Raw genomic sequence first — 20406 nt, forward strand, 5'->3', positions numbered from 1 at the left:
TACTTGCAGTCGAACAGCTCTGCTCCCGCTTTTGATTATGTTTGGTTGGATATTCGAACCTTTTCTTAACTGCTTTTTACAACCTTTGGTCGGACGTTCACACCTTCTTGAAGCTGAACACCTCCGCTTCCGTTTTTGATGGTGTATATTCGGGCATACGAACCTTTTCTTACCCGCTTTTTACAAACCATGGTCGGACATTCACACCTTCTCTTAGCTGAACAACTCCGCTGCCTCTTTTGATTGTGTACAGTCGGGTATTTTAACATTTTCTTACCCGCTTTTTACCAACTATGGTCGGACATTCACACCCTCTTACAGCGGAACACCTCCGCTCCCTCTTTTGATGGTGTACGTTCGGGCATTCGAATCTTTTCTTACCCGCTTTTTACGAACTATGCTCGGACATTCAAACCTTCTTGTAGCCGAACACATCCACTCCTGCTTTTGATGATGTATGGTTGGGCATTCGAACCTACTTGTTGCCAGCTTTTCATTAATTATGGGTGGACATTCACACCTTGTCGCAACAAAACACCTCCGCTACCTGTTTTGATCATGTATGGTTGGACATTTGCACCTTTTCTCACCCGCTTTTCGCAAACTATGGTCGGCCATTCACAGCTTCCTCTCCACCATACTTGTATGGTGAGATATTCACACCCACTTGCATCCGAAGTCCTCCGCCCCCACTTTTGTTTATATTTAGTCGGTCATTCGCACCATACCCGCTTATGGCAAAACTATGGCCTTCTTGCAGCCAAACACCTCTGATCTCGCTTTTGATGATGTAAGGTTGGGCATTCAGACCTTGCTTCACCTGCTTTTCACCAAATATAGTCGGACATTCACACCTTCTTGCAGCCGAACACTTCCGCTCCACCTTTTAGTGTTCTATCACACTTTTTTTTCCCCCGCATTTTATAGATAATGGTTGGAAATTCTCAACCACTCTCATCCGAAGACCTCTCCTCCCGCTTTTGTTAATATATTTGAACTTTAGTCGGACATTCACACCTACTTGCAGCCGAACACCACCTCTCTCGCTTTTGATGATGTGTGGACCGGCATTCTTACCTTTTATAACACATTTTTCAGCAATTATGGTCGGAGATTCACACCTACTCACAGCCGAACAACTCCGCTCCCGCATTTGATGGTGTATAGTCGGGCATTCTCACCCTTTCTCATCAGCTTTTTGCAAATTATGATCTGACATTCACACCTACTTGCAGTTGAACAGCTCTGCTCCCGCTTTTGATTATGTTTGGTTGGATATTCGAACCTTTTTTAAACTGCGTTTTACAAACTTTGGTCGGACGTTCACACCTTCTTGAAGCTGAACACCTCCGCTTACGTTTTTGATGGTGTATATTCGGGCATACGAACCTTTTCTTACCCGCTTTTTACAAACTATGGTCGGACATTCACACCTTCTCTTAGCTGAACAACTCCGCTGCCTCTTTTGATTGTTTACAGTCGGGTATTTTGACATTTTCTTACCCGCTTTTTACCAACTATGTTCGGACATTCACACCCTCTTACAGCGGAACACCTCCGCTCCCTCTTTTGATGGTGTATGTTCGGGCATTCGAATCTTTTCTTACCCGCTTTTTACGAACTATGCTCGGACATTCAAACCTTGTAGCCGAACACATCCACTCCTGCTTTTGATGATGTATGGTTGGGCATTCGAACCTACTTGTTGCCCGCTTTTCATTAATTATGGGTGGACATTCACACCTTGTCGCAACCAAACACCTCCGCTACCTGTTTTGATCATGTATGGTTGGACATTTGCACCTTTTCTCACCCGCTTTTCGCAAACTATGGTCGGCCATTCACAGCTTCCTCTCCACCATACTTGTATGGTGAGATATTCACACCCACTTGCATCCGAAGTCCTCCGCCCCAACTTTTGTTTATATTTAGTCGGTCATTCGCACCTTACCCGCTTATGGCAAACTATGGCCTTCTTGCAGCCAAACACCTCTGATCTCGCTTTTGATGATGTAAGGTTGGGCATTCAGACCTTGCTTCACCTGCTTTTCACCAAATATAGTCGGACATTCACACCTTCTTGCAGCCGAACACTTCCGCTCCACCTTTTAGTGTTTTATCACACCTTTTTTTTCACAGCATTTCATATGTTATGGTTGGAAATTCTCAACCACTCTTATCCGAAGACCTCTCCTCTCGCTTTTGTTAATCTATTTGAACTTTAGTCGGACATTCACACCTTCTTGCAGCTGAACCACCTCCGCTCCCTGTTTTGATCATGTATGATCTGGCAATACTACCTTTTCTCACCCGTTTGTGAGTAATTATGGCTGGACATTCACACCTACTTGCAGCTGAACACCACCTCTATCGCTTTTGATGATGGATGGACCGGCATTCTTACCTTTTCTAACACATTTTTCAACAATTATGGTCGGAGATTCACACCTTCTCACAGCCGAACAACTCCGCTCCCGCATTTGATGGTGTATAGTCAGGAATTCTCACCTTTTCTCATCAGCTTTTTGCAAATTATGATCTTACATTCACACCTACTTGCAGTCGAAAAGCTCTGCTCCCGCTTTTGATTATGTTTGGTTGGATATTCGAACCTTTTCTTAACTGCTTTTTACAACCTTTGGTCGGACGTTCACACCTTTTTGAAGCTGAACACCTCTGCTTTCGTTTTTGATGGTGTAAATTCGGGCATACGAACCTTTTCTTACCCGCTTTTTACAAACCATGGTCGGACATTCACACCTTCTCTTAGCTGAACAACTCCGCTGCCTCTTTTGATTGTGTACAGTCGGGTATTTTAACATTTTCTTACCCGCTTTTTACCAACTATGGTCGGACATTCACACCCTCTTACAGCGGAACACCTCCGCTCCCTCTTTTGATGGTGTACGTTCGGGCATTCGAATCTTTTCTTACCCGCTTTTTACGAACTATGCTCGGACATTCAAACCTTCTTGTAGCCGAACACATCCACTCCTGCTTTTGATGATGTATGGTTGGGCATTCGAACCTACTTGTTGCCCGCTTTTCATTAATTATGGGTGGACATTCACACCTTGTCGCAACAAAACACCTCCGCTACCTGTTTTGATCATGTATGGTTGGACATTTGCACCTTTTCTCACCCGCTTTTCGCAAACTATGGTCGGCCATTCACAGCTTCCTCTCCACCATACTTGTATGGTGAGATATTCACACCCACTTGCATCCGAAGTCCTCCGCCCCCACTTTTGTTTATATTTAGTCGGTCATTCGCACCTTACCCGCTTATGGCAAAACTATGGCCTTCTTGCAGCCAAACACCTCTGATCTCGCTTTTGATGATGTAAGGTTGGGCATTCAGACCTTGCTTCACCTGCTTTTCACCAAATATAGTCGGACATTCACACCTTCTTGCAGCCGAACACTTCCGCTCCACCTTTTAGTGTTCTATCACACTTTCCCCCCCCCCCCATTTTATAGATTATGGTTGGAAATTCTCAACCACTCTCATCCGAAGACCTCTCCTCCCGCTTTTGTTAATATATTTGAACTTTAGTCGGACATTCACACCTACTTGCAGCCGAACACCACCTCTCTCGCTTTTGATGATGTGTGGACCGGCATTCTTACCTTTTATAACACATTTTTCAGCAATTATGGTGGGAGATTCACACCTACTCACAGCCGAACAACTCCGCTCCCGCATTTGATGGTGTATAGTCGGGCATTCTCACCCTTTCTCATCAGCTTTTTGCAAATTATGATCTGACATTCACACCTACTTGCAGTTGAACAGCTCTGCTCCCGCTTTTGATTATGTTTGGTTGGATATTCGCACCTTTTCTTAACTGCTTTTTACAAACTTTGGTTGGACGTTCACACCTTCTTGTAGCCGAACACATCCACTCCTGCTTTTGATGATGTATGGTTGGGCATTCGCACTTTTTTTTTACCCATTTTTCAGAAATTATGGGTGGACATTCACACCTTCTTGCAGCTGAACACCTCCTCTCCCACTTATGATCATGTGCGGTTTGATTTTCGAAAATTTTCTTTCATGTTTTCCAGCAATTATTGATGGACATTCAGACCTTCTTGCAGCTGAACACCTCCACTCCCTCTTTTGATCATACATTGTCGGGCATTCGAACCTTGTCTTACCCGCTTTTTACAAACTTTAGTCGAACATTCACACCTTTTTGCAGCTGAACCACCTCCGCTCCCTGTTTTGATCAGGTATTGTCTGGCAATACTACCTTTTGTTACCCATTTGTGAGTAATTATGGCTGGACATTCCCACCTTCTTGCAGCCGAACACCTCCGCTTCCGCTTTTGATGGTGTATATTCGGGCATACGAACCTTTTCTTACCCGCTTTTTAGAAACCATGGTCGGACTTTCACACCTTCTTTTAGCCGAAAAACTCCGCTCCCGCTATTGATTGTGTACAGTCGGATATTTTAACCTTTTCTTACCCGCTTTTTACCATCTACGGTCAGACATTCACACCTTCTTACAGCGGAACACCTCCGCTCCCTCTTTTGATGGTGTATGTTCGGGCATTTGAACCTTTTCTTACCCGCTTTTTACAAACTATGGTCGGGCATTCAAACCTTCTTGTAGCCGAACACATCAACTCCTGCTTTTGATGATGTATGGTTGGACATTCGCACCTTTTCTCACCCGCTTTTTCTCATAGACTATTCTACCATCAACAACTTGGAAACCACAATCGACTCTCTAGATGCAGAAAAAGCATTTGATGGAGTGAACTGGAAATTTTTATTCGCAACATTAAACAAATTCGGGTTTGTGTCACACTTCATCAACTGGATAAGGATATTATATAGCTCCCCAAATGCAAGTGTCAGGACAAATGATCAAACTTCTCCAAGCTTCAGTCTGCAGAGAGGTACAAGACAGGGTTACCAACTTTCTCCCTCACTTTTTGCTATTTTCATCAAACCTTTAGCAGCTGCTATCAGACAAGATAGAAATATTAAAGGCATCCAACCCCAAAATATTGAGCATAAAATAAGTCTTTATGCTTATGATGTATTACTTTTCCTTCAGAACTCACAGATGTCTCTCACTCACACGATCACACTCATAAATAAATTCTCTGCACTTTGTGACTACTCTATCAACTGGTCTAAGACCACAGTTCTGCCCATTAACTGTAGGGTCCAGAATATACCTGCGATCACTTTACAGTCAGGAAATATTAGATATTTAGGCATAAACATTTCCTCCAGGCTCTCAGAGCTAACAAAGCTAAATTATGTGCAATTATTAAAGAGAATAGAGGACGAGCTCTCTCGTTGGAAGTCCTTACCTATATCACTTATGGGGAGAGTTACAACCATTAAAATGATGATACTACCAAAAGTTAACTATTTGTTCTCAATGATCCCCATAAAACCATCTGCTACTTGGTTTAAGTCACTAGATTCATGCATCTCCAAATTTCTGTGGAAAAACAAACCCTTAGTTTAAAAACCCTACAGAAGACCAAGGACAGTGGTGGATTAGATTTACCTCATTTTCAGCACTAGTCCTTTGCCAATAGGTTACAATATATATCAAAATGGTTTAAACCTTGTTGTTGTCACAGTTCCCAGAGACGTTGTAATCGTTGAGGATTCTATATTCACCCCCTCATTAGAGGCACGTGTTGCAGATTGATGACACTGAATCTTCTTCTCTGTTCATTGCTGGCATCATTCCCAGCATCGTAAGTGTTCGTGGCATTGTTAGCCTCTTCTTTTGGATCTTGATATCGAGCATCCTTTTGTATTTCTGGTTTGTCAGTCCTCTCTCTTCGTTCACCGGAGTCTTCGTCTCTTTGTCCTTGAGTTTGGTGATTTTTTCTTCTTTTGATGCCTTGACACAGTGTGACAGGTGATACCACGTGGGAGATCCTTTAACTTGGACTGCTGTCCCTGTGCTGCGAAATGGCTGTGGTGCTCAAATGGTCTCTCCTTCATCATATACACAGTTATTTATACATCACCTTCCACCATGAAGCGTTGTCCCTTTTTGTTTCTCTCTTTGTTCTTAAAATGCTGTTATGCATGTCTAAACCAATCCATTAAATTAGATCATTTTGGCAGTAAAGCGATCTACAATGTGCTTGGTGGCAAAGCTGCTCATCTGTGGTAAACAGCTCTTCAGAAAGGCATTCTTCAATTGATTTCACTAATTTTATGTAATAATTTTGTGATTTCCTACAAAACTACACTTCTTCTCCCATCTGTCTGAGTATTTAATATTGTCTGGGTCCCGTTAAAACATGTATTTTTCCCATCTAATTCCTTGTTTGCTTTAAAACAAGTATTCCCCATTTTCTATCCCTTCAGTAACCAACCAGTTTGTATGGAGTACACTGGAGCAACTTGACTGATCAGTAAAACACTGCTTTTGTTGTCACCGCAAGGCTTCCCCCGTCGGTTGTTTCACTGAGACACCACTGAGTAACTACAACTCAACACAGTTTATACACATAACATTCATATACATACTAACAAACAAACAAACAATTATTTATCGCAATTTTCTCATCTCTGTTTGAACGTACACCCAGGTAAATATTCCTTTAGTCTTGTCATACCGACTATGGACCCAATCATTGTTTAACTTCACTGTTTTGCAAATCCTAATTGAATATTACACATTGACATTGAACTTTACTGGATAAGCAGGTCTTCATTGCATTCAGCAGCCTATATGTGAGCATCTATGTGTAAGCTGTTCTTCTTTGCATTTATCAGCAGCAAGCAATTCTTCATTGCACATGCATATGAAAATAGTACAACAATTCCAATGCGTTAGCGAAACCTTCTATATCAGGAGTGTCCATCATGATGCTGGGAATAGAACCTCTTTCCCAGAATAGTTCATTACTCAACTGATCATAACTCCGCAATGAGCACATTTCAAAGTATCATTCCTCTACATGTATTCAAAAATCTATGTGTAAATGTTTAATATTTCTTATATTTGTTGATGTCATTCTGTGTGCATGTGGCCTAAACCCAATCTCTGTGTGGCAATTTTAATTTAAACAAGTTGAACTCTGCCTCTGATCATTTAAAAAAGGTGTGTACCAATATCAACCTTTCTCAGGTAATTACTGATCCTACAAAACCAATCTTAAGAGATCCTTCAAGGTTGTCCCTGATTGGCTCAATCTTAACAAATCAAAGGTAGAAAATCCGCAGTATCTGAACTTGGTGTTAGTTATCACTGCTCAATAGCCTGTATCAGAATTGCAAAAATGAAAACATTAGGTCCACGCTTGGTATCCAGATCCTGAAACATCTCCATGAGCAGGATTTTTTTTTAACTGATCTGTTGAATAGTTATACTCATGACACTGTTAAAATCCCAGATGAAGATCTAGCACTTGACCATTTTTGTAAATCTTCTAATTCCATAGTTGATAAACACGGCCCTTTTAAAAAGTATAGAACTTAGAACAGGTCTAGTCCCTGGCTTTCGTCAGAACTGTCTTCTTTACTTAAAAAATAAATAAACCTTGGATGCTAGCTGGGCATATGAGGGACCCGGGTCATTGCCTTGCTTTTAGGAAGCTTAGAAATAAAGGTACAGCAGAAATAAGAAAGGCCAAGTCTGATCATTATCTAAATTTGATTCCCAGAGCTTACTCAGATTTCAGAAAAGTCTGTCCTACTGCTCCTGTTTTTAATTAGACTTCTATGCCTTCGCAGTCGCAGCTTTGTCACTCCTTTTAAGCTTATTGTATGTTCTAAATGTTGTTTTAATCGTGTCTTCAAAAGTTTTTTGTTTTTTTTTTGTCTCAGCTATTGTATATGAGATTATTTTCTCCATTTATCTCCAAGTTTAAATAAATGTTATTACTAGTGTGGCACTTTCTATGTCAAGGGGACAGTGGTGGTACTCTGTATGGTTATTTTAGTCACACCCTATGTTCTCATGTTAGCCGTTGTTTTCTTCACTGAGGTTGAGATGAACCCCCTTCTGTTGAGAGAATTCCCCTTTGTAGTCAGACTTTTGCCTCAGAAAACAGTGGTGGGTAAATAATCTTTCCCTACTTCTGAAGGTCGTGGTACAATGTGATAAGTGAATCCAAGAAGTCCTTCAGCTGCTGTGGGTGATGTAAGTAGTACCTGAAATGGACCTTCCCCCCATTGGGCTGGACCAGTTCTTTTTCTTTATCACTTTGATGATGATCCAGTCCCCGGGTTTTACTGTCTTCAGAGATTCCTTCACCGGTTCACCTGGAACAGACTAAACAGAAGAGATCTCTCTACTTGTTAATATTTGTATACTGCTAAGGTTTCCTCTCTTTTTCTTTTTTTCTTCATCATGTCAGTTGATGACTGTGTTTTGACTGTGGGAGTACAAATGGTCTTCCATACCTTTTCTCAAATGGAGTTCATCTTGTGCTAGTTGGAGGATGCATTTTTAGGATGGTAAACAGTAAACCCAATATTTCCCATTTCTTCCATGATTTTTTTCAGTCTTGACTTAATTATTCCATTGTGTCTCTCCACGAAACCTGCTGATTGTGGATGATATGCACAGTCGTTTCTAAGGTCTATTTTAAGTTCTTTGCCATCAGTGAGATGACGTTGTTTACACAGTGTGTCAAATTATCACTGAAGATCTTTTCAGGAATTTCAAATCTAGAAATGATTTATTTTACCCGTGCTTTTGCTACTGAGAGTGCATCGGCTTGTGCACATGGAAATATTTCAGTCCATTTGGTAAAAACCTCTGTTGTCACTGAGCAGAATCGTTTCCCTTAACATTAATTTAGTTCAATGAAATCTACACAATAATGAAATAATGAAATCCAAACAAATATGTTGAAAAAGATACACTGGCTTAGGGAATTATCTTCGTTTTGGTCTTAGATTGCCCTGTTGATTGTATTTTGCACATATTTGACCTGCTAGACAAAACTTTATTCATTTACTTATTCTAAAAAGAAATTATTTTAGACCTGGAACGATCCATCTTTTATTTTTTATGGAACTCCAAATGGGAAAGGTTGAGGAGGGAAGTACTGAAGAAGCCAAAAGTGAAGGGAGGGAAAGCAGTACCAGATCTGTATTTGTTTTTAGGAAGTCTCTTTACCTCTGTCCAATTAAAGTGTGCAATTAACCCATCCAAAAACCCAGCGGCAGCTGCAATGGCAAGATTATGGATGGGGGCCTACATGAGAAGATTACGACTTTTACCATCAGACCTGAAAGTACCTGTGTCTTTTAATCTAACAAAAAGTTATGCTTTTATAAAGACATTTTTAAACCATTTTAATTTAGAACAAGAAGATGTACAAGTTTTAACGTGCCATCGATCTTTGCTCTCTGTTGTGCAGGAGCAGGCCCCAGTGAGTCCAGTGCTTGGGCTCACTCTTGGCGAGCCCTCAACAGTTTGGCGCAGTGTGAACCTTTCAGCTCTTCTGAACAGACTTTGGGATTTGTCATGGATGGTGGCTCACGAGATTCTCCCAGTCAGGTCATGCACTCCAGGGGTATGTCGGCGACGGCCACCTGCCCCCGTCCAGGTTGTGGCGCGCCTGAGACGGTGAGGCATTTCTTCTGGGAGTGCAGTGCTGCTGTGGACTTGTGGGCAACAGCCGACTCCTTAAATTTCCCGTACTTACCAGCAAGAGAGGTCCTGTCAGCACAACTGGTGCTTTATGGGGTGAGTCAAAATCAGAACCTCAGGAAAGAGGAATTTGTCAAAAGGTGGCTCACCCTGGCCGCCATCAAAGACGCCATATGGACCTCAAGAAACTTGCTGGTAAGAAGGCACAAGCAGATTCCCCCCGTGGCTGTGATCCAGATGGCAGTAGCAACAGCCCAAGAGGCTGCAGGCCAAGGACGCAGCCACAAAGAAGCATCGCCTCTGTGCTCACTCGGACGAAGGAGCCGGAGTCACACGAAAAAAAGGTCCAAGCAATAGCAGAAGGCAGAGAAGCAATAACTGTCCACTGGTTCACGTCCGAGGGCCCTTCCTGGCACAATGCGCACTTGTAGCGGTGTTCTTTTTATGGCCATAGGTGGCCAGAGTGTCACTTTGCACCTCCGCCCACCCGCTGCACTGAGCACTCTTCAGCCCTTAAATGGCATAACTTTGCACTCCCGCACGCTCCAGCGAGCACCAATCAAGCAACATCGGCACAGTCGCAACAAGTAAGGCAACTCTACTCAGAGAAGTCACTCTGCACAGTAACAAGATTTCTTTTTCACAGACAGAAAGGGCTTCACCCGCAAAGGTAAAGCCTGCCAAAATTAGAAACAACTCATTAGTGCTGCTCTCCACGGAAGTGTTTAGTAAAAGGCGAAAGACTTGTACGTTACGAAGAGAAACCAGAGTACGATTATCCATCACTGCGGGAGCAGGGCATCAGGCTAGTTGGCATAGCCACCTTCCCCATGGTGAGCTTTGCTTGGTTGGGGAGCAAGCGTCTCAACACCCTTGCTCCTCGGCTGACCAAGTAGGAACAATCGGGCCCTATTCGATGGCTGCCTTGTCTTTTACTCTGTGCAAAAGACAAGGCAGCCACAAACACCACGGGAACACCGTATTGAGGCTATGTTCTGACCGCTCATTCGGTGTCGCGTTTCTTTCAAGCAATTCTCCCGGTTAGCCCGCAATCGGCTCGCTCCCAGAGTCGTGTTAAAGTCCACTTCGCATTCACTCTCTTTTCTCAGCAGATTAAAAGAAAGTTTCATCTTGGGCTCCCTGAAACTTCCATCCTGCACCGCTGTTTGCTTTTGCACAAGAGCAGAGAAGAGCGCACCGTTCCCAGTGGCACTGCAGTACCGGGTCGATGCTTGGAGTGAACGGAGCAAGCTCCTTTTTCAACTCCTATTGCTAAAAATCCATTTAATATGTAGTCCTCGTATAGAGGACATATCAGATATTAAACTGAGTCTTTATGGTGTTATTTCACCCATTAACACTTAAGGTACCTCATACAGTGGCTGTGATATGGTTACTTAACAAAATATCTTTACCAGACATCTCTCCTACATAACTGTTCTTCTTTCACAGCCACACCTTGTTGTCGAGAGATGTGCTACACTTAATCCATCCACACTGCTACCTACCCCACAGATGGAAAGCCTCATGATTGCATGTCAGAAATACCCATCAGTGTTTTACCCAGGCCAGACTTAACTGATACAACGTTGTACTTTGTAGAATGAGAAAAAACTTCTTCAGCAATAAGCATCTCTCGACATATGACGAAATACAGATTTTGCTATAAAATTAATTCCTTCTATCAGCCTGACTTAAAACCGTTTGTCCTCCTTATTTATCCACTTCAAATCGAGTTTGAACAATTAAAAAAATTTTGTAGTTTTAGAAAGAACAACTTAATCTTCAGCAATCAGTATAAAAAGAAGGTAAGAAAAGGTGCAAATGCCAACCATACATCACTAAAAGGTGGAGCGGAAGTATTCGGCTGCAAGTAGGTGTGAATGTCCGACCATAATTTGTAAAAAGCTGATGAGAAAGGGTGAGAATGCCCGACTATACACCATGAAATGCGGAAGCGGAGGTGTTCGGCTGCAAGAAGGTGTGAACGCCCAACCAAAGTTTCTAAAAAGCAGTTAAGAAAAGGTTTGAATATCCATCCAAACATAATCATAAGCGGGAGCAGAGCTGTTCGACTGTAAGTAGGTGTGAATGTCAGATCATAATTTGCAAAAAGCTGATGAGAAAGGGTGAGAATGCCTGACTATACATCATCAAATGCGGGAGCGGAGTTGTTCGGCTGTGAGTAGGTGTGAATCTCCGACCGTAATTGCTGAAAAATGTATTATAAAAGGTAAGAATGCCGGTCGATACATCATCAAAAGCGGGAGAGGTGGTGTTCGGCTGCAAGTAGGTGGGAATGTCCAGCCATAATTACTCACAAATGGGTAAGAAAAGGTAGTATTGCCAGACCATACATGATCAAAACAGGGAGCGGAGGTGGTTCAGCTGCAAAAAGGTGTGAATGTTCGACTAAAGTTTGTAAAAAGCGGGTAAGATAATGCCCGACAATGTATGATCAAAAGAGGGAGTGGAGGTGTTCAGCTGCAAGAAGGTCTGAATGTCCTTCAATAATTGCTAGAGAAAATTAAAGAAATTTTTCGAAAATCAAACCGCACATGATCATAAGCAGGAGTGGAGGTGTTCAGCTGCAAGAAGGTTTGAATGTCCGAGCATAGTTTGTAAAAAGCGGGTAAGAAAAGGTGCCAATGCCCGAACATACACCATCAAAAGAGGGAGCGGAGGTGTTCCGCTGTAAGAAGGTGTGAATGTCCGACCATAGTTGGTAAAAAGCGGGTAAGAAAAGGTTAAAATACCCGACTGTACACAATTAAAAGAGGGAGTGGAGTTGTTCAGCTAAGAGAAGGTGTGAAAGTCCGACCATGGTTTGTAAAAAGCGGGTAAGAAAACGTTCGTATGCCCGAATATACACCATCAAAAGCGGAAGCGGAGGTGTTCGGCTGCAAGAAGGTGTGAACGTCCGACCAAAGGTTGTAAAAAGCAGTTAAGAAAAGGTTCGAATATCCAACCAAACATAATCAAAAGCGGGAGCAGAGCTGTTCGACTGCAAGTAGGTGTGAATGTCAGATCATAAATTGCAAAAAGCTGATGAGAAAAGGTGAGAATTCCTGACTATACACCATCAAATGCGGGAGCGGAGTTGTTCGGCTGTGAGAAGGTGTGAATCTCCGACCATAATTGTTGAAAAATATGTTAGAAAAGGTAAGAATGCCGGTCCATCCATCATCAAAAGCGAGAGAGGTGGTGTTCGGCTGCAAGTAGGTGTGAATGTCCAGCCATAATTACTCACAAACGGGTGAGAAAAGGTAGTATTGCCAGACCATACATGATCAAAACAGGGAAGAGGAGGTGGTTCAGCTGCAAGAAGGTGTGAATGTCCAACTAAAGTTCAAATATATTAACAAAAGCGGGAGGAGAGGTCTACGGATGAGAGTGGTTGAGAATTTCCAACCATAATCTATGAAATGCGGTGAAAAAAAGTGGGTGTGAATATCCCACCATACAAGTATGGTGGAGAGGAAGCTGTGAATGGCCGACCATAGTTTGCAAAAAACGGGTAAGAAAAGGTTCGAATGCCCGAATATATACCATCAAAAGCGGAAGCGGAGGTGTTCGGCTGCAAGAAGGTGTGAATGTCCGACCAAAGTTTGTAAAAAGCAGTTAAGAAAAGGTTCGAATATCCAACCAAACATAATCAAAAGCGGGAGCAGAGCTGTTCGACTGCAAGTAGGTGTGAATGTCCTCAACGTTTTTCTTTGTTGAAATCGATCTAGACATTGATAAATATGAAGGACAAAGCAGTTTCCACTTGGTTTGAGTGAAGGAATTCATTTTATACATAAAATCCCAAATCGTGCAGAACGTATGAAAAGAAGCTTATTCTCGGATTCCTCGTCCTTCAGTGTTGCACTTTCTTCTACTGCAAAATACAATGTTTTTCTTTGTTGAAGTCGATCTAGACATTGATAAATATGAAGGACAAAGCAATTTTAACTTGGTTAATCTCATTTGTCAAAAGGTGGCTCACCCTGGCCGCCATCAAAGACGCCATATGGACCTCAAGAAACTTGCTGGTAAGAAGGCACAAGCAGATTCCCCCCGTGGCTGTGATCCAGATGGCAGTAGCAACAGCCCAAGAGGCTGCAGGCCAAGGACGCAGCCACAAAGAAGCATCGCCTCTGTGCTCACTCGGACGAAGGAGCCGGAGTCACACGAAAAAAAGGTCCAAGCAATAGCAGAAGGCAGAGAAGCAATAACTGTCCACTGGTTCACGTCCGAGGGCCCTTCCTGGCACAATGCGCACTTGTAGCGGTGTTCTTTTTATGGCCATAGGTGGCCAGAGTGTCACTTTGCACCTCCGCCCACCCGCTGCACTGAGCACTCTTCAGCCCTTAAATAGCATAACTTTGCACTCCCGCACGCTCCAGCGAGCACCAATCAAGCAACATCGGCACAGTCGCAACAAGTAAGGCAACTCTACTCAGAGAAGTCACTCTGCACAGTAACAAGATTTCTTTTTCACAGACAGAAAGGGCTTCACCCGCAAAGGTAAAGCCTGCCAAAATTAGAAACAACTCATTAGTGCTGCTCTCCACGGAAGTGTTTAGTAAAAGGCGAAAGACTTGTACGTTATGAAGAGAAACCAGAGTACGATTATCCATCACTGCGGGAGCAGGGCATCAGGCTAGTTGGCATAGCCACCTTCCCCATGGTGAGCTTTGCTTGGTTGAGACGCTTGCTCCCCCCCCTTGCTCCTCGGCTGACCAAGTAGGAACAATCGGGCCCTATTCGATGGCTGCCTTGTCTTTTACTCTGTGCAAAAGACAAGGCAGCCACAAACACCACGGGAACACCGTATTGAGGCTTTGTTCTGACCGCTCATTCGGTGTCGCGTTTCTTTCAAGCAATTCTCCCGGTTAGCCCGCAATCGGCTTGCTCCCAGAGTCGTGTTAAAGTCCACTTCGCATTCACTCTCTTTTCTCAGCAGATTAAAAGAAAGTTTCATCTTGGGCTCCCTGAAACTTCCATCCTGCACCGCTGTTTGCTTTTGCACAAGAGCAGAGAAGAGCGCACCGTTCCCAGTGGCACTGCAGTACCGGGTCGATGCTTGGAGTGAACGGAGCAAGCTCCTTTTTCAACTCCTATTGCTAAAAATCCATTTAATATGTAGTCCTCGTATAGAGGACATATCAGATATTAAACTGAGTCTTTATGGTGTTATTTCACCCATTAACACTTAAGGTACCTCATACAGTGGCTGTGATATGGTTACTTAACAAAATATCTTTACCAGACATCTCTCCTACATAACTGTTCTTCTTTCACAGCCACACCTTGTTGTCGAGAGATGTGCTACACTTAATCCATCCACACTGCTACCTACCCCACAGATGGAAAGCCTCATGATTGCATGTCAGAAATACCCATCAGTGTTTTACCCAGGCCAGACTTAACTGATACAACGTTGTACTTTGTAGAATGAGAAAAAACTTCTTCAGCAATAAGCATCTCTCGACATATGACGAAATACAGATTTTGCTATAAAATTAATTCCTTCTATCAGCCTGACTTAAAACCGTTTGTCCTCCTTATTTATCCACTTCAAATCGAGTTTGAACAATTAAAAAAAATTTGTAGTTTTAGAAAGAACAACTTAATCTTCAGCAATCAGTATAAAAAGAAGGTAAGAAAAGGTGCAAATGCCAACCATACATCACTAAAAGGTGGAGCGGAAGTATTCGGCTGCAAGTAGGTGTGAATGTCCGACCATAATTTGTAAAAAGCTGATGAGAAAGGGTGAGAATGCCCGACTATACACCATGAAATGCGGAAGCGGAGGTGTTCGGCTGCAAGAAGGTGTGAACGCCCAACCAAAGTTTCTAAAAAGCAGTTAAGAAAAGGTTTGAATATCCATCCAAACATAATCATAAGCGGGAGCAGAGCTGTTCGACTGTAAGTAGGTGTGAATGTCAGATCATAATTTGCAAAAAGCTGATGAGAAAGGGTGAGAATGCCTGACTATACATCATCAAATGCGGGAGCGGAGTTGTTCGGCTGTGAGTAGGTGTGAATCTCCGACCATAATTGCTGAAAAATGTATTATAAAAGGTAAGAATGCCGGTCGATACATCATCAAAAGCGGGAGAGGTGGTGTTCGGCTGCAAGTAGGTGGGAATGTCCAGCCATAATTACTCACAAATGGGTAAGAAAAGGTAGTATTGCCAGACCATACATGATCAAAACAGGGAGCGGAGGTGGTTCAGCTGCAAAAAGGTGTGAATGTTCGACTAAAGTTTGTAAAAAGCGGGTAAGATAAGGTGCGAATGCCCGACAATGTATGATCAAAAGAGGGAGTGGAGGTGTTCAGCTGCAAGAAGGTCTGAATGTCCTTCAATAATTGCTAGAGAAAATTAAAGAAATTTTTCGAAAATCAAACCGCACATGATCATAAGCAGGAGTGGAGGTGTTCAGCTGCAAGAAGGTTTGAATGTCCGAGCATAGTTTGTAAAAAGCGGGTAAGAAAAGGTGCCAATGCCCGAACATACACCATCAAAAGAGGGAGCGGAGGTGTTCCGCTGTAAGAAGGTGTGAATGTCCGACCATAGTTGGTAAAAAGCGGGTAAGAAAAGGTTAAAATACCCGACTGTACACAATTAAAAGAGGGAGCGGAGTTGTTCAGCTAAGAGAAGGTGTGAAAGTCCGACCATGGTTTGTAAAAAGCGGGTAAGAAAACGTTCGTATGCCCGAATATACACCATCAAAAGCGGAAGCGGAGGTGTTCGGCTGCAAGAAGGTGTGAACGTCCGACCAAAGGTTGTAAAAAGCAGTTAAGAAAAGGTTCGAATATCCAACCAAACATAATCAAAAGCGGGAGCAGAGCTGTTCGACTGCAAGTAGGTGTGAATGTCAGATCATAAATTGCAAAAAGCTGATGAGAAAAGGTGAGAATTCCTGACTATACACCATCAAATGCGGGAGCGGAGTTGTTCGGCTGTGAGAAGGTGTGAATCTCCGACCATAATTGTTGAAAAATATGTTAGAAAAGGTAAGAATGCCGGTCCATCCATCATCAAAAGCGAGAGAGGTGGTGTTCGGCTGCAAGTAGGTGTGAATGTCCAGCCATAATTACTCACAAACGGGTGAGAAAAGGTAGTATTGCCAGACCATACATGATCAAAACAGGGAAGAGGAGGTGGTTCAGCTGCAAGAAGGTGTGAATGTCCAACTAAAGTTCAAATATATTAACAAAAGCGGGAGGAGAGGTCTACGGATGAGAGTGGTTGAGAATTTCCAACCATAATCTATGAAATGCGGTGAAAAAAAGTGGGTGTGAATATCCCACCATACAAGTATGGTGGAGAGGAAGCTGTGAATGGCCGACCATAGTTTGCAAAAAACGGGTAAGAAAAGGTTCGAATGCCCGAATATATACCATCAAAAGCGGAAGCGGAGGTGTTCGGCTGCAAGAAGGTGTGAATGTCCGACCAAAGTTTGTAAAAAGCAGTTAAGAAAAGGTTCGAATATCCAACCAAACATAATCAAAAGCGGGAGCAGAGCTGTTCGACTGCAAGTAGGTGTGAATGTCCTCAACGTTTTTCTTTGTTGAAATCGATCTAGACATTGATAAATATGAAGGACAAAGCAGTTTCCACTTGGTTTGAGTGAAGGAATTCATTTTATACATAAAATCCCAAATCGTGCAGAACGTATGAAAAGAAGCTTATTCTCGGATTCCTCGTCCTTCAGTGTTGCACTTTCTTCTACTGCAAAATACAATGTTTTTCTTTGTTGAAGTCGATCTAGACATTGATAAATATGAAGGACAAAGCAATTTTAACTTGGTTAATCTCATTTGTCAAAAGGTGGCTCACCCTGGCCGCCATCAAAGACGCCATATGGACCTCAAGAAACTTGCTGGTAAGAAGGCACAAGCAGATTCCCCCCGTGGCTGTGATCCAGATGGCAGTAGCAACAGCCCAAGAGGCTGCAGGCCAAGGACGCAGCCACAAAGAAGCATCGCCTCTGTGCTCACTCGGACGAAGGAGCCGGAGTCACACGAAAAAAAGGTCCAAGCAATAGCAGAAGGCAGAGAAGCAATAACTGTCCACTGGTTCACGTCCGAGGGCCCTTCCTGGCACAATGCGCACTTGTAGCGGTGTTCTTTTTATGGCCATAGGTGGCCAGAGTGTCACTTTGCACCTCCGCCCACCCGCTGCACTGAGCACTCTTCAGCCCTTAAATAGCATAACTTTGCACTCCCGCACGCTCCAGCGAGCACCAATCAAGCAACATCGGCACAGTCGCAACAAGTAAGGCAACTCTACTCAGAGAAGTCACTCTGCACAGTAACAAGATTTCTTTTTCACAGACAGAAAGGGCTTCACCCGCAAAGGTAAAGCCTGCCAAAATTAGAAACAACTCATTAGTGCTGCTCTCCACGGAAGTGTTTAGTAAAAGGCGAAAGACTTGTACGTTATGAAGAGAAACCAGAGTACGATTATCCATCACTGCGGGAGCAGGGCATCAGGCTAGTTGGCATAGCCACCTTCCCCATGGTGAGCTTTGCTTGGTTGAGACGCTTGCTCCCCCCCCTTGCTCCTCGGCTGACCAAGTAGGAACAATCGGGCCCTATTCGATGGCTGCCTTGTCTTTTACTCTGTGCAAAAGACAAGGCAGCCACAAACACCACGGGAACACCGTATTGAGGCTTTGTTCTGACCGCTCATTCGGTGTCGCGTTTCTTTCAAGCAATTCTCCCGGTTAGCCCGCAATCGGCTTGCTCCCAGAGTCGTGTTAAAGTCCACTTCGCATTCACTCTCTTTTCTCAGCAGATTAAAAGAAAGTTTCATCTTGGGCTCCCTGAAACTTCCATCCTGCACCGCTGTTTGCTTTTGCACAAGAGCAGAGAAGAGCGCACCGTTCCCAGTGGCACTGCAGTACCGGGTCGATGCTTGGAGTGAACGGAGCAAGCTCCTTTTTCAACTCCTATTGCTAAAAATCCATTTAATATGTAGTCCTCGTATAGAGGACATATCAGATATTAAACTGAGTCTTTATGGTGTTATTTCACCCATTAACACTTAAGGTACCTCATACAGTGGCTGTGATATGGTTACTTAACAAAATATCTTTACCAGACATCTCTCCTACATAACTGTTCTTCTTTCACAGCCACACCTTGTTGTCGAGAGATGTGCTACACTTAATCCATCCACACTGCTACCTACCCCACAGATGGAAAGCCTCATGATTGCATGTCAGAAATACCCATCAGTGTTTTACCCAGGCCAGACTTAACTGATACAACGTTGTACTTTGTAGAATGAGAAAAAACTTCTTCAGCAATAAGCATCTCTCGACATATGACGAAATACAGATTTTGCTATAAAATTAATTCCTTCTATCAGCCTGACTTAAAACCGTTTGTCCTCCTTATTTATCCACTTCAAATCGAGTTTGAACAATTAAAAAAATTTTGTAGTTTTAGAAAGAACAACTTAATCTTCAGCAATCAGTATAAAAAGAAGGTAAGAAAAGGTGCAAATGCCAACCATACATCACTAAAAGGTGGAGCGGAAGTATTCGGCTGCAAGTAGGTGTGAATGTCCGACCATAATTTGTAAAAAGCTGATGAGAAAGGGTGAGAATGCCCGACTATACACCATGAAATGCGGAAGCGGAGGTGTTCGGCTGCAAGAAGGTGTGAACGCCCAACCAAAGTTTCTAAAAAGCAGTTAAGAAAAGGTTTGAATATCCATCCAAACATAATCATAAGCGGGAGCAGAGCTGTTCGACTGTAAGTAGGTGTGAATGTCAGATCATAATTTGCAAAAAGCTGATGAGAAAGGGTGAGAATGCCTGACTATACATCATCAAATGCGGGAGCGGAGTTGTTCGGCTGTGAGTAGGTGTGAATCTCCGACCATAATTGCTGAAAAATGTATTATAAAAGGTAAGAATGCCGGTCGATACATCATCAAAAGCGGGAGAGGTGGTGTTCGGCTGCAAGTAGGTGGGAATGTCCAGCCATAATTACTCACAAATGGGTAAGAAAAGGTAGTATTGCCAGACCATACATGATCAAAACAGGGAGCGGAGGTGGTTCAGCTGCAAAAAGGTGTGAATGTTCGACTAAAGTTTGTAAAAAGCGGGTAAGATAAGGTGCGAATGCCCGACAATGTATGATCAAAAGAGGGAGTGGAGGTGTTCAGCTGCAAGAAGGTCTGAATGTCCTTCAATAATTGCTAGAGAAAATTAAAGAAATTTTTCGAAAATCAAACCGCACATGATCATAAGCAGGAGTGGAGGTGTTCAGCTGCAAGAAGGTTTGAATGTCCGAGCATAGTTTGTAAAAAGCGGGTAAGAAAAGGTGCCAATGCCCGAACATACACCATCAAAAGAGGGAGCGGAGGTGTTCCGCTGTAAGAAGGTGTGAATGTCCGACCATAGTTGGTAAAAAGCGGGTAAGAAAAGGTTAAAATACCCGACTGTACACAATTAAAAGAGGGAGCGGAGTTGTTCAGCTAAGAGAAGGTGTGAAAGTCCGACCATGGTTTGTAAAAAGCGGGTAAGAAAACGTTCGTATGCCCGAATATACACCATCAAAAGCGGAAGCGGAGGTGTTCGGCTGCAAGAAGGTGTGAACGTCCGACCAAAGGTTGTAAAAAGCAGTTAAGAAAAGGTTCGAATATCCAACCAAACATAATCAAAAGCGGGAGCAGAGCTGTTCGACTGCAAGTAGGTGTGAATGTCAGATCATAAATTGCAAAAAGCTGATGAGAAAAGGTGAGAATTCCTGACTATACACCATCAAATGCGGGAGCGGAGTTGTTCGGCTGTGAGAAGG

The 20406-nt window shown here is 43.1% G+C and overlaps 6 non-coding genes across 6 annotated transcripts; all 6 read right to left on the reverse strand.

The window, feature by feature from the left end:
• Positions 1-10259: 10259 nt before the first annotated feature.
• LOC140302627 (U5 spliceosomal RNA) lies at positions 10260-10372 on the reverse strand. Its single transcript, XR_011915080.1, has one exon. It is a non-coding gene; the product is annotated as a U5 spliceosomal RNA (small nuclear RNA).
• Positions 10373-10786: 414 nt separating this feature from the next.
• LOC140302650 (U2 spliceosomal RNA) lies at positions 10787-10969 on the reverse strand. Its single transcript, XR_011915101.1, has one exon. It is a non-coding gene; the product is annotated as a U2 spliceosomal RNA (small nuclear RNA).
• Positions 10970-14098: 3129 nt separating this feature from the next.
• Positions 14099-14211, reverse strand: LOC140302576 (U5 spliceosomal RNA). Its single transcript, XR_011915033.1, has one exon. It is a non-coding gene; the product is annotated as a U5 spliceosomal RNA (small nuclear RNA).
• Positions 14212-14622: 411 nt separating this feature from the next.
• On the reverse strand, positions 14623-14805 carry LOC140302662 (U2 spliceosomal RNA). The gene has a single exon (XR_011915112.1). It is a non-coding gene; the product is annotated as a U2 spliceosomal RNA (small nuclear RNA).
• Positions 14806-17942: 3137 nt separating this feature from the next.
• On the reverse strand, positions 17943-18055 carry LOC140302578 (U5 spliceosomal RNA). The gene has a single exon (XR_011915035.1). It is a non-coding gene; the product is annotated as a U5 spliceosomal RNA (small nuclear RNA).
• Positions 18056-18466: 411 nt separating this feature from the next.
• LOC140302676 (U2 spliceosomal RNA) lies at positions 18467-18649 on the reverse strand. The gene has a single exon (XR_011915122.1). It is a non-coding gene; the product is annotated as a U2 spliceosomal RNA (small nuclear RNA).
• Positions 18650-20406: the final 1757 nt, after the last annotated feature.

Source organism: Leuresthes tenuis, unplaced genomic scaffold (assembly GCF_036924035.1).
Source record: "Leuresthes tenuis unplaced genomic scaffold, fLeuTen1.0.hap1 SCAF_2, whole genome shotgun sequence".
Lineage (NCBI taxonomy): Eukaryota > Metazoa > Chordata > Actinopteri > Atheriniformes > Atherinopsidae > Leuresthes > Leuresthes tenuis.